The following is a 12,327-nucleotide window of genomic DNA, read 5'->3' as shown; positions in this document are numbered from 1 at the left end:
TTACATCTCCAACTTTAGCCAGGAATATGATTTCATTCCTTTATTCGGCTCCCCCTCACCTTACATCTCCAACTTGCTCTTTTTTCTTTTTTTTTTCTGATTGCTGATAGATACCTCTATTCGAGAGAATATAGTCAAACTCAATGCACACCTTCAAAAATCTTTGTTCCCCACTTTAGTCCAAAATTTTCACCCTATTATCATGCATGCGTTTAGTTCTAACAGTCGTGTAAAGAAAGTTCAATACTCGAAATAAAACTTCATGTCTCTACCACATAGAGTGCTAAATAAATGCGAGTGTACGATCAACAGGGCATGTCTCATCACTTCACAATCATCCTTGGCTACAAATATTATGTCGAATACGGTCGGCTGACACACAAACACATGCAAAAACCACTAAAACTACATGCCAACGAACTATACGAGCAAAACATCAACATGACAAAGACGACACAACACCCATCCACCCCCCAATACTAAAGTCGAGCATTGTCCCCAATGCAGCAGACGATAGAAAGAAAAACAGATGGGCATAACACAGTGAATGCAGTATAATCTAAGCATGCAAAATAATGAAAACGAATAAACGGAATGAAAGAAATGCGATAAAGAAAAGAATGGATAGAAGTGACTCCCCTCTCACAGATCCTCCTCGTCGTGCTCCTCCGGGGGAACTATGCCAGCGTCCAACTCTGCTGCATCGGCGTAATGAAAATGAAACGGCGGCGGGAAGGCTGGCATGGGTGGTGGGAGAAGGGCTGGATCGACACCACTATGGCTCAGGGATAGGCGGAGCATGGCATCAGTCGCCGTCTGATAGGTCTGACTCACAGCCTGCCACTGTAACTGATGGTCCGCAAAGGCAGCAAATTCGTCCATCCGGTCCTGAAGCAGGCGACGGCGAGGTCGCGGGGCCGGTGGTGGGGGCTGCTGTGGCACAGGGTCAAACCGAAAACCGTCCCAGACGGGGCCAAACTGTGGTAGTGCATTCCTCCGCACTGCTATTTTCTGGGCCTAGCTAGCGTCGTCGAGGGCCTTAGTCGGAGGTAACCACTCATCGTCATCCAGAAAAGTGACCCCAGCGTCAGCACATAGCTCTGTGATAATATGAGGGAAGAACAATGCGACATTCGGGTTATGAATGCTCAGCTGGATCTGCGAATGGACTATCCTTCCCACATCGATGGGCATCCGAGTGATCAATGCATACAACAGTAGCTCTCGCTCCCTCTGGACTTCGCTCGTGTGCCCGACTGGCATCAAACGCGTGGCCAGAAATGCATACCACAACGAGGCCGGGACAAGCAGAAATTTCTCGGCAAAACAGGTGTGTGAACCGGGTGTCTTCCACGGAGACCCCGGATAGCAGATTCGCTGCATCATCAAGTCCAAATTCGGGTCTGCCGCCCATGCCACATAAACTGAGTCGTCTACTGCCGGTGTCTCAAGCACCCTATTAAGCTCTGAGGAACTAAAATCGACCAGTTTCCCCCGCACAAATGCCTTACCATCGTTTCTCTCCGCTGCGTTGGCATAGAATTCTCTCACCACGGGCACCACCGCGGCTTGCGGTTGCCGGCAAAATTTACCCCAATGCCTATTCTCAATTTCATTGATAATATAAACATATGTCTCAAATTGGAAACCCCGTTCGTGAAGCGGCGCTCTATGTATTCTAGCATGCTCATATCGTTCTTTAGCCGCATGATTCACAAATAATTGAGGATTATTAGATGACGACGAAGAGGCACCGTGACTTACCCGAGCCTTTTTAGGTGCCATTGTGGAAGATTTTAGAAGAGCCCAAGTAACCCGTAGTGGGGGACGTTTTCCGGAACCTGGTGGCGGTCGGGAACGGACGGGGCGGCCGGAAGAGAGGCGGCGGCGGTCGGAAATCGCTTGGGTCGCCAGAGAGTTGCGTTCTAGACCGGAAAAATCACGTCTTGACACTCGGTGAAGGTGAGGGTGCACGATTGTACCTGAAATTTGATGAGAAGAGATGAATGGAGTGAGATTGAGAGAATGGGGGCGAAAAATTTTGAAAGGGGTGAGGGTTTTCGAGTTGGGGGCGAGAGAGAAAGGGCTGCAGACTTTTAAGTCTGAGCGATCCGCCCGGGCGGGCGTAAGTTTCCGCCCGAGCGGATACCTCTCGAATTATTTTGGAAAAGGGCGCGCCCGGGGGCGTGAATGTCCGCCCGGGCGGATAGTCCTCGAATTATTTTTTGAAAAGGGGCGCGCCTGGGCGGGCATGAATGTCCGCCCGGCGGATAGTCCTCGAATTATTTTGGAAAAGGGCGCGCCCGGGCGGGCGTGAATGTCCGCCCGGGCGGAAGCTTTACGGCTGTGCACTCCAAAAAAAATGTATTTTTTTAAAAAAACAAAACAAAACAAAAGCCAGAGAAAACAAGCAAATCGACACGAAAGAAAAATTAAATTAAATGCAAGAGAAGAGGAAGAAAAGTAGTTCTCAATTTATAGTCGAGAGCTTGACTGTCGGTCCGTCTCAGTTCATCATGTCTTGGAACCGGGTGATTCTAAGTTGTGGCTCGATTGTGCCACCCATGTAGTGCTTCAGGCACTGGGCATTGACCGTAAATGTCCCATCCTTCCCATCTTTCAATTCCACAGCTCCCGATGGATAAACTTTCGAGATCACAAATGGACCGGACCATCGCGACTTCAATTTACCGGGAAACAAGCGCAACCGGGAGTTGTAGAGCAGAACACTTTCACCCTCCTTAAATTCTCTCTCGATGATTCTCTTGTCATGAGCCTTTTTGGTTTTCTCCTTGTAAGACAGTGCAAGATCGTAAGCCAAATTCCGGAACTCCTCCAATTGGTCCAATTGAAGCAAACGCTGTTCACCTGCATCAGTAAAATTAAAGTTCAGCGCTTTTGTTGCCCAATATGCCCGATGCTCCAACTCGACAGGTAAATGACATGCTTTACCAAATAACAACCTATACGGTGTAGTGCCTATAGGTGTTTTAAAAGCAGTCCTATATACCCATAGAGCATCATCTAACCTCACCGACCAGTCTTTCCTACTGACGCCAGCCACTTTCTCCAGAATTCTCTTTATCTCTCGGTTCGACACTTCCACTTGACCACTCGTCTGGGGGTGATAAGGGGTAGAGATTTTATGTGTGACATCATATTTGCTCAAAAGTTTTTCAAATAGTTTGTTGTAAAAATGTGTGCCACCATCACTAATGATTGCTCGTGGTGTTCCAAATCGGTTAAAAATGTTTTTCTTTAAAAATTTTAGGACCACTTGAGCATCATTAGTGGCATACGCTTCCGCCTCTACCCACTTAGACACATAATCCACCGCAACCAAAATGTATTTTTTCGTGAAAGAACTAGGAAACGGTCCCATAAAGTCTATCCCCCACACATCAAAAACCTCACACTCGATGATATTATTTAAAGTCATTTCGTGACGGTTAGAGATGTTACCTGTCCGCTGGCATTTATCACAATGTAGCACATAAGAACGAGCATCTTTGAAAAGAGTTGGCCAATAAAAGCCACATTCAAGTACCTTGGATGTCGTCCTTGTTGGTCCGAAATGACCACCTACCTCACGGTCATGGCAATGGTTGAGAATTTGATCAAACTCTTCCTCCGCAACACATCGTCTTATCATGGCATCTGCACAAATTTGAACAAAAACGGTTCCTCCCAAAAATAGTATTTCACGTCAGAGAAGAATTTCTTTCGTTGGTGAAACGATAGGTTTGGTGGAGGGGTGCTTGTGACAAGAAAGTTAGCGAAGTTTGCATACCAAGGACAATTTCTCACCTCAAAGAGTTGCTCATCAGGGAACCAATCATTGATAGCATGATCGACAGAATTATCACAAATAATTTCTAATCTAGACAAGTGATCCGCCACAACGTTCTCTACACCCTTCTTATCTCTTATTTCTAGATAAAACTCTTGTAGCAACAGGATCCACCGAAGTAAACGTGGCTTTGCATCTTTTTTAGCAAGTAAGTATTTAAGGGCAGAGTGATCAGTGAATACAATTACTTTGGACAAAACAAGGTATGCATGAAATTTGTCAAGTGCGAATACTACTGCAAGTAATTCCTTTTCAGTTGTTGCATAATTCAATTGAGCCTCATCTAAGGTCTTACTTGCATAGTAAATTGTGTGAAATACCTTGTTTTGCCGCTGGCCAAGCACGGCCCCCACTGCAGTGTCACTAGCGTCGCACATGATCTCGAAGGGCAGGTCCCAATCCGGTTCCACCAAGACAGGAGCCGTCACCAAGCGCTCCTTTAAATCCATGTATGCCTGTAAACAGTCAGAATTGAAATCAAATGACACATCTTTCATAAGTAAGGAAGATAGAGGTTTGGCAATTTTCGAAAAATCTTTTATAAAACGCCGATAAAAACCGACGTGGCCTAGAAAACTTCTAACTCCCTTTATGGATGCCGGAGGTGGCAAGTTCTTGATGACTTCAACTTTCGCCTTGTCCACCTCTATCCCGTGCTCCGAAATCTTGTGCCCTAGGACAATTCCCTCTTGTACCATGAAGTGACATTTTTCCCAATTAAGTACCAGATTCGTCTCCTCGCATCTCTTCAACACCACCTTCAAATTCTGCAAACAATCATCAAAAGAAGAGCCAAATATCGAGAAGTCATCCATAAAAATTTCAAGAAACGTTTCTATCATGTCGTGAAATATAGCAGTCATGCATCGCTGAAAAGTGGCCGGTGCATTACACAAACCAAAGGGCATTCGTCTAAAAGCAAAAGTGCCATAAGGACAAGTGAAAGTGGTTTTCTCTTGGTCCTCGGGCGCAATCATGATTTGGTTATACCCAGAATACCCATCTAAAAAACAATAGAACTCATGACCCGCTAACCTCTCAAGCATTTGATCAATAAAGGGAAGGGGAAAGTGGTCTTTACGGGTAGCATCATTCAATTTCCTATAATCAATGCACACACGCCATCCCGTAACAGTCCTAGTGGGTATTAATTCATTATTTTCATTTGTGATAACAGTAATCACACCCTTCTTTGGCACACACTGAACAGGACTTACCCATGCACTATCAGATATAGGATAGATAATACCTGCGTCGAGAAGCTTAATTGTTTCAGCCTTTACTACCTCTTGCATCTTTGGATTTTATCGTCTTTGAGGTTGCACAAGAGGTGAGTACTTCTCTTCCATCAAGATCTTGTGCATGCAGACGGATGGATTTATTCCTTTGATATCTGGCACCTTCCACGCAAATGCACCCTTGTGCGCTTTCAAAACTTCCAACAGCTTGTCCTCCATCACATCTGTCAAAGCAGCAGAAATAATGACAGGTAAAGTGTTATTCTCACCCAAGTATACGTACTTGAGGTGTGGAGGCAACGGCTTCAGCTCAAGCTTTGGTGGATCCTCGATGCTTGACCTTTGAGGGGTCAAATCTCTTCGTTCTCCTAGATCCTCCAGTCGCATCCTCATTGGCCTTCTCCATGGTTGGTTGGCATTAAAGTGTGCCACAATTTCAGCTCTTTCTTCGTCCAACTCCTCTTCTCCCAATTCAGTATTGATAGTGGCCTCCAAAGGGTCCCTAAGAGCATCCTGCACATAGTTGGATACAAGAGAGTCAAAAGCATCAATTCTAAAACAAATATCAGAATGCAGTGTGTGCTTAAGTGCATTAAAAACATCAAATGTAATCTCTTCTTCGCACACTCTCAATCTCAACTTCCCCTCTTGCACATCAATCAGCGCCTTGCCAGTTGCAAGGAACGGTCTACCCAAAATGAGAGGCATCTCGGTATCGTCCTCCATGTCGAGCACCACGAAATCGGCAGGAAAAATGAATTTGTCCACTTTCACTAGCACGTCCTCAATCACTCCGCGGGGGTACTTGACATATCTGTCAGCTAGTTGCAAGGACATCCTCGTCGGCTTAGGCTCGCCCAACCCAAGTTTCCTAAACACAGAAAATGGCATCAGGTTAATACTTGCACCAAGATCACATAATGCTTTATGAAAAACAACATCACCAATCATGCAAGGAATAGAGAAACTCCCTGGGTCTTTTAGCTTCGGTGGGATTTTGTTTTGCACCAAAGCGGAGCAATTTTCGGTTAAGTTGACTGTCATATGATCCTCCAACTTCCTCTTATTTGCTAAGATATCCTTCAAAAATTTAGCATAACTAGGCATTTGCATTAGAGCATCGGCAAAGGGAATATTAATATGCAACTTTTTAAACACCTCAAGAAACTTACCGAATTGTGCATCTAGTTTTGCTTTTTTAAGTGCTGCAGGGAAAGGAGGAGGTATAACGATTTTTGGTTGTGCAGTGGGTGCTAGTGTGGAGTTAGAAGACTTACCTTTAAATGTCGCGGTTTGCTCATCCACTGTTTGAGTTTTCTCTTTTTCCCTTGACTCCAAAACTTTCCCACTTTTCAACTCAATAGCCTTCACTTGTTCTTTTGGATTCGTCTCTGTGTTACTTGGCAGGGTGCCTTGCTCTCTACTTGCTATCATCTTCTCTAATTGACCAATCTGATTTTCAAGTCCCTTAATCGACGCATCCTGATTTTGAAGTCTAGTTTCAGTGGATGAAATAAACTTAGACATCATTTGCTCTAAGTTGGACTTTTCTTCTCTAGGAGGATCGGATCTGTACATCGGTTGTTTGCCATATTGTTGTCCTCCTTGCGGTCTAGTTTGACTGTTTTGACCGCCCCATGAGAAGTTAGGATGTTGCCTCCACCCAGGATTGTATGTGTTCGAATAAGGGTCATGCCTTGGGCGGTTTTGGACTCCCACTTGGTTCACTGGTGCCTCATTTTGCACATAGAATGGATTGTCGTCTTGACAGTCCTTCGCATAGTGTTCCCCTCCACACTTTTCACAGAATATCTCTTGGAGACGCATCGCCGTGCCACCCACATTCAAGCCGTCTATTTTCCTGTTTAAAGCATCAAGTTGTGCAGTAATAGCAGAAAAATCAGTTACCTGGTGCACTCCTGCACTTCTCCGCTGGTTGTTTCTGTCAGATTGAGGATGATAACTGCTAGCAGCCATCTCCTCCAACAACTCATATCCTTCTTCCGCAGTCTTTCTCAAAAGGTTCCCACACGCAGCAGCATCTATCATAGTACGGTTAGGAGTAAGCAAACCGTAATAAAAAGTTTGAACGACTAACCCAAGTGGTAACTCGTGATGTGGGCATCTTCGTAGTAGGTCCTTGAAGCGTTCCCATGCCTCATATAAAGATTCCTGATCAAATTGAGCGAATGTTGTAATGTCTGCCCGCAGCTTCATGGTTTTTGATGGAGGGAAGTATTTGATGAGAAATGCTTTCGCCATGTCCTCCCATGTAACGATCGAACCTACAGGCAAACAATTTAACCACGATTTAGCTTTATCACGTAAGGAGAAAGGAAATAAACGCAATCTAACAGCATCATCTGAAACTCCAGTAAATTTAAAAGTATCGCAGATTTCAAGAAAATCCGCGATGTGTGTGTTTGGATCATCCACTGCAGTTCCTCCGAATTGGACTGTGTTCTGAATCATCTGGATGATGGCTGGCTTGATTTCAAAGTGATTTGTCCGCACGATAGGTCTCACAATGCTAGGGCGTGCACCCTCCAAAGAAGGTTGGGCATACTCCAGCATCGGTATGCGGCGTGGTATCTCGACTTGTCTCTCGTTTTGGCGCTCCACCGCCTGCTCTTGTTCGTTCCTCTCCATCAGTTCTTTAAGTCTTTGCTGTTGTCTTCGCCTGCGGAAAGTCCTTTCAATTTCAGGGTCACACTCAAGCTCCAAGTCAAGTGACTTTGGCATGCACCGGAAGAGATATCTGAAATAAAATATGGAGTGTTAGTTCAATAAAAATAAAATATACTAAAGAAAATAACTAAAAATATAATTGTAGATTAACAGTCCCTGGCAACGGCGCCAAAAACTTGATCGAGCAAAACTTGCACAGTAAAATCCCCAATAAAGATATGATTTTGTATGCTCAAAATAAATCGCAAGTGCACGATGTCAAGTTATAGTATAGTGTAAGTGAGTACGAGTATCGTTCCGCTGAAGACTGTGTTTAACAATTATTATTTTCAGTTATTTAACATTTAGCAACGAAAATTGATTTGTGTGATTATTCCTACTATACTCAATCAAATATGCAATTAAAATGACTCAACTATTGATGAATGAGAATTTATATCTAAAATGATTGAATTAAACTCAATTAGAAATGGATTTGTTGGGAATCTCAGTTCACCTACCCCTCGTTTATTTATTAATTCGTTCGATCGTGATCTATGCTTCCGACAGGATTTCCTATTCTAGTGAACACTCTCTCTCGAGCTATGTCAAACTAATTCGACTCAATGAAGTAATTAAATGTCTTTTAATTATTTATCAAGAGTGAATTGCATTTCGATCTATGAAATCCCCTAATTTTCGACCCTTAGGACTATGATTATCGGCACGTATCCAATTTCATATATCTATGTAAATTGTAGATCCGCGAATTCTACTACTCGATCCTATCACTCGTTATTCTCTCGAACTCACTCGTGATATGAAAACGTCGTTAAAGTTAGCTACGTTTTAATGACACGGTAAAACAGTAGTAAAATCAAGAATAACGCACAATCGAAATATAAATTAACTCAATTCAACGTTCGGGGTAGGATCCCCTTTAATCCCAACAAATAATAAAGTTAGCTACTAGAATTCATAATTAAACTAAGCAAAACAATGTTTAAAAGATAACAACTAAGTTAGAAATACTAGAATTGACGAAAAACGTGAAGAACGATGCCCGAAAAGCTGCGAATCTTCAATCCAAGCGTGAATTCCTCTCCAAAGCTTGCGGCGGCTGAAGAATAATGTCTCAATCTATCTGAATGACCCCCCAAAATCGACCCCTAGACCTTACCATATCATCCCTCTCGAAATTAAGGAATGGAAACGAGCATGATATTTTCCAAAAATACACTTGCGCCCGGGCGGATAAGAGTTTCCGCCCGGGCGGATGGTTTTCGCAGATTCAGCTCTTCGATTTTCCTTTGACGCGCCCGGGCGGATGTAAGTTTCCGCCCGGACGGATGGTCTTCGCAAATTCAGATTTTCTCTTAGCTTGAACGCGCCCGGGCGGACATAAATATCCGCCCGGGCGGATGTCTCTCGATTTTCTTCATCTTTTTTTTTCAGTTTTCTTCACAAATCTCCTGTATTTTCGCCACTAAACACATTAGCGACACAAAGATATGGATTATGCTAAAACAACACAAAATGCACGAAATCTCAGTGATAAATGCAACACAATGCAACAAAACACGATATGAAAAACAGGTAAAATCCACCTCTATCATGCACTTACCAAGCAATTTCTCGGAACCCATTCTCCATAAATCGAAGATTTTGATGTCAAAACGGTTCTTTTCATAGTGGAGGATATCATCAACCTGGAAAAACCTTTGACTGCTGATTCTACTGCTGTAGGATGCAAGAAGTTTATTCACTATACATTTTCTAGTTCAATAAACCCTTTTTAAATGATAATAAGCATACCCTTTTCACGTTCAGAATTATTTCCTTTTTATTAATAATAATTCTCTGGCATTCTACTCAAATATAGGTTGTTCCAATTCGAGCCCATTTGGACACGCTTGATACAAGGTCATCTCTTGTTCCTAGTTCTTACTATGATACTGTCACTCAAAGTTCTTACCTTGATACCATCACTCAAAGTTCTTACCATGACACTGAAATAGTTCAACTAATGGCATTTTCCATCAACAAGGTTTCCAGTGAAGTAAAGTTCCTAATTTTCCCTCAAAAGACAATATTTTGTTGAAATTACATGACTGAAAATCACGACATTTTCAGTGTAACACATAATATGAAAATGTACTTCCGGAACAGAAGCGCATTCACTAACCATGGACCTCCTAAAATCACTATCAAACTACTCATGGGATGCCAAGGTGGTCATTACCTTTGCTGCTTTCTCCATCAACTTTGGCGAATTCTGGCTCATTGAACAACTTCACACCGAAAATCCACTAGCCAAGAATATTGCCACCCTCAAAGATTTACCTAGCACAATGGAACATTCTAGTGATTTCAGAAAGAAATTTGTGGCAGTAATTGAACTCTTAACTGAAATAACGAAGGTGACCCACTGTATTATAGAATTCAAGGAGCTTGCATCTCTGTACATTAGCCGCAAATCACCAGAAGTGGAGGCTGCCACTGCTCATATTCCAATAACTGTTTATTGGGTCATAAAGAGACTTCTGTTTAGTGCATCCTTTCTCCTGAACCTTATCGACACTGGTCACGAGTATGATGCTCTTAGATCTTATTATCCACCTTTCTTATCGCTTGTAACTGAAACTAACCCACTTATTTTTTCAATGATGAATCTTCAAAACTTTTTCTATTGTTGGTTATCAAGTTACATCTTGTCAACTGCTGAGTCATGGGAGATATCAATTTTGGCCCATAAGCTCTCAGTCATGATGGAGCACCTACAAAAGCAACTGCAGATTTGTAAGGGCTTAATCGGTAAGTCACATGTTAATTTATATTGTCTAATAATAACGAATACACTGTTAAGGTAACAAAGATGGTAAATGTAAACAAGGACGACATGCTAGAAATATTTTTTGCTCACCCTCATATTCACATATCCGATCAGACTTTAATCCAAGGTCTATGTCCTTAAAAACCAATGATTGAGTATTTGGTAGTGTGATACCCACGTTGCATCGATCATATCGTCACGTATGTGCAGATAGGAAGAAGACTAAAGATTCATACAATGCATTCAAAAAACTTATGGAGGTTGCTCACATTGACAATATGAAAGTATTGAGGGCGATGATTCATGCCACGGATGATCAAAGGCCACTTTATGATGGTTCTAGAAGATTTAATGTTGGTACTTTACTTTTACATGATAAAATTTCAAGATTCATACAACTTAAAATTCTGATAAGCTAAAGTTCTTTGCGTTACAGGAAGGCTCGCGGACTGAGGGCAAAGTACGTACTACTGCTGATTTCAGATCTTGACCTGCCTCACGAAGAACTAAATTTCCTTCATACGATCTACAACCAACAACAAATAAGGCATGAGTACGAGGTTTTATGGCTTCCCATTTTCAACCAAACAAACTCACTTTCCCAATCACAGGAGATACAATTTAAGGAACTGGAGAACAATAATATGCCATGGTATTCAGTGGACCACCCTTCACTGATTGAATAGGTATCCATCAGATACATCCAAGAGGTCTGGAAATTTGTCCACATGCCGATGCTCGTAGTATTAGATCCACAGGGGAAACCATCCAATCTTGACGCTTTACTCATGATGTGGATTTGGGGTAGTTTGGCTTTCTCCTTCACTAAAACCAGGGAGGTGGCTCTCTGATCAAAAAACACCTGGAACATCGGACTATTAGCAGATTCATTGATCCACGAATTCCAGACTGGGTACGTGATCATTAAACTACCATGTATTTATTTACTATCTAGCTATGATATGTCTATATTTGGCATGTCAGACATCCACCTACTATGGTAAATGCAAGCATGTCAATGAATGCAATATTCACATATACCACTCGGAACCAGTCCTTCATAAGAATCAAAGAAATATACGCACTCTCACACTCAACACCTCAAAACATGGGTAACTGCACACACCACCCCTATTACATTAAAAAAACACGAAACATAGGTGGTATATAGGAAGTTGTAAATCCCATGTGTTTTCTGAATCAATTGTAAGTAAGGCAAGTACAAATAATACACGTATATATGAATAGGTAAATTTTTTTAAAAAAAACTATTACTAAATTGCAGTGCAAACCCAATTTCGACTACATGAAACTGATCACTGAGACTTCTTTTGGTCTGACAGATCAGGGACAACAGAGTGATATGATTGTACGGAGGGGAGGACATTGACTGGATCCGTATGTTCACTGTGTCAGCCAGAGCAGCTGCTAATGCCCTAAACGTACCCCTGGAAATGCTATATGTCGCTAAGCACAACCCAAAGGATAAAGTCCGACGGTGCCATGAAATAATCGATCGAGAGAAACTGAGCCACATCTTCTCGCTCAAGGAATACTATGACTATGTCTGGTACTTCTGGATGAGGATGTGGAGCATGTGGAACTCCAAGAAAAACACTGCCTTGAGGTGGACGACGACCATGTGATGCAGCAGATCATGGACTTGATGACATTTGACAGCAGTGACCAAGGGTGGGCAGTTTTTAGCCAGGGAAACAATGAGATGACGAAGGGAAAAG

The 12,327-nt window shown here is 42.5% G+C and overlaps 1 non-coding gene and 1 pseudogene across 1 annotated transcript; both read left to right on the top strand.

Moving 5' to 3' along the window:
- Nucleotides 1-7,195: 7,195 nt before the first annotated feature.
- Nucleotides 7,196-7,301, top strand: LOC140822265 (small nucleolar RNA R71). The gene has a single exon (XR_012115918.1). It is a non-coding gene; the product is annotated as a small nucleolar RNA R71 (small nucleolar RNA).
- Nucleotides 7,302-10,939: 3,638 nt separating this feature from the next.
- Nucleotides 10,940-12,323, top strand: LOC140822157 (protein SIEVE ELEMENT OCCLUSION B-like; annotated as a pseudogene).
- The last annotated feature ends 4 nt before the right edge of the window (nucleotides 12,324-12,327 follow it).

This window comes from Primulina eburnea, unplaced genomic scaffold (assembly GCF_022965805.1).
Source record: "Primulina eburnea isolate SZY01 unplaced genomic scaffold, ASM2296580v1 ctg739_ERROPOS11973397, whole genome shotgun sequence".
Taxonomy (NCBI): domain Eukaryota; kingdom Viridiplantae; phylum Streptophyta; class Magnoliopsida; order Lamiales; family Gesneriaceae; genus Primulina; species Primulina eburnea.
Note: the sequence above shows the minus strand (reverse complement) of the source record. Positions and strands in the feature narration are given on the sequence as shown.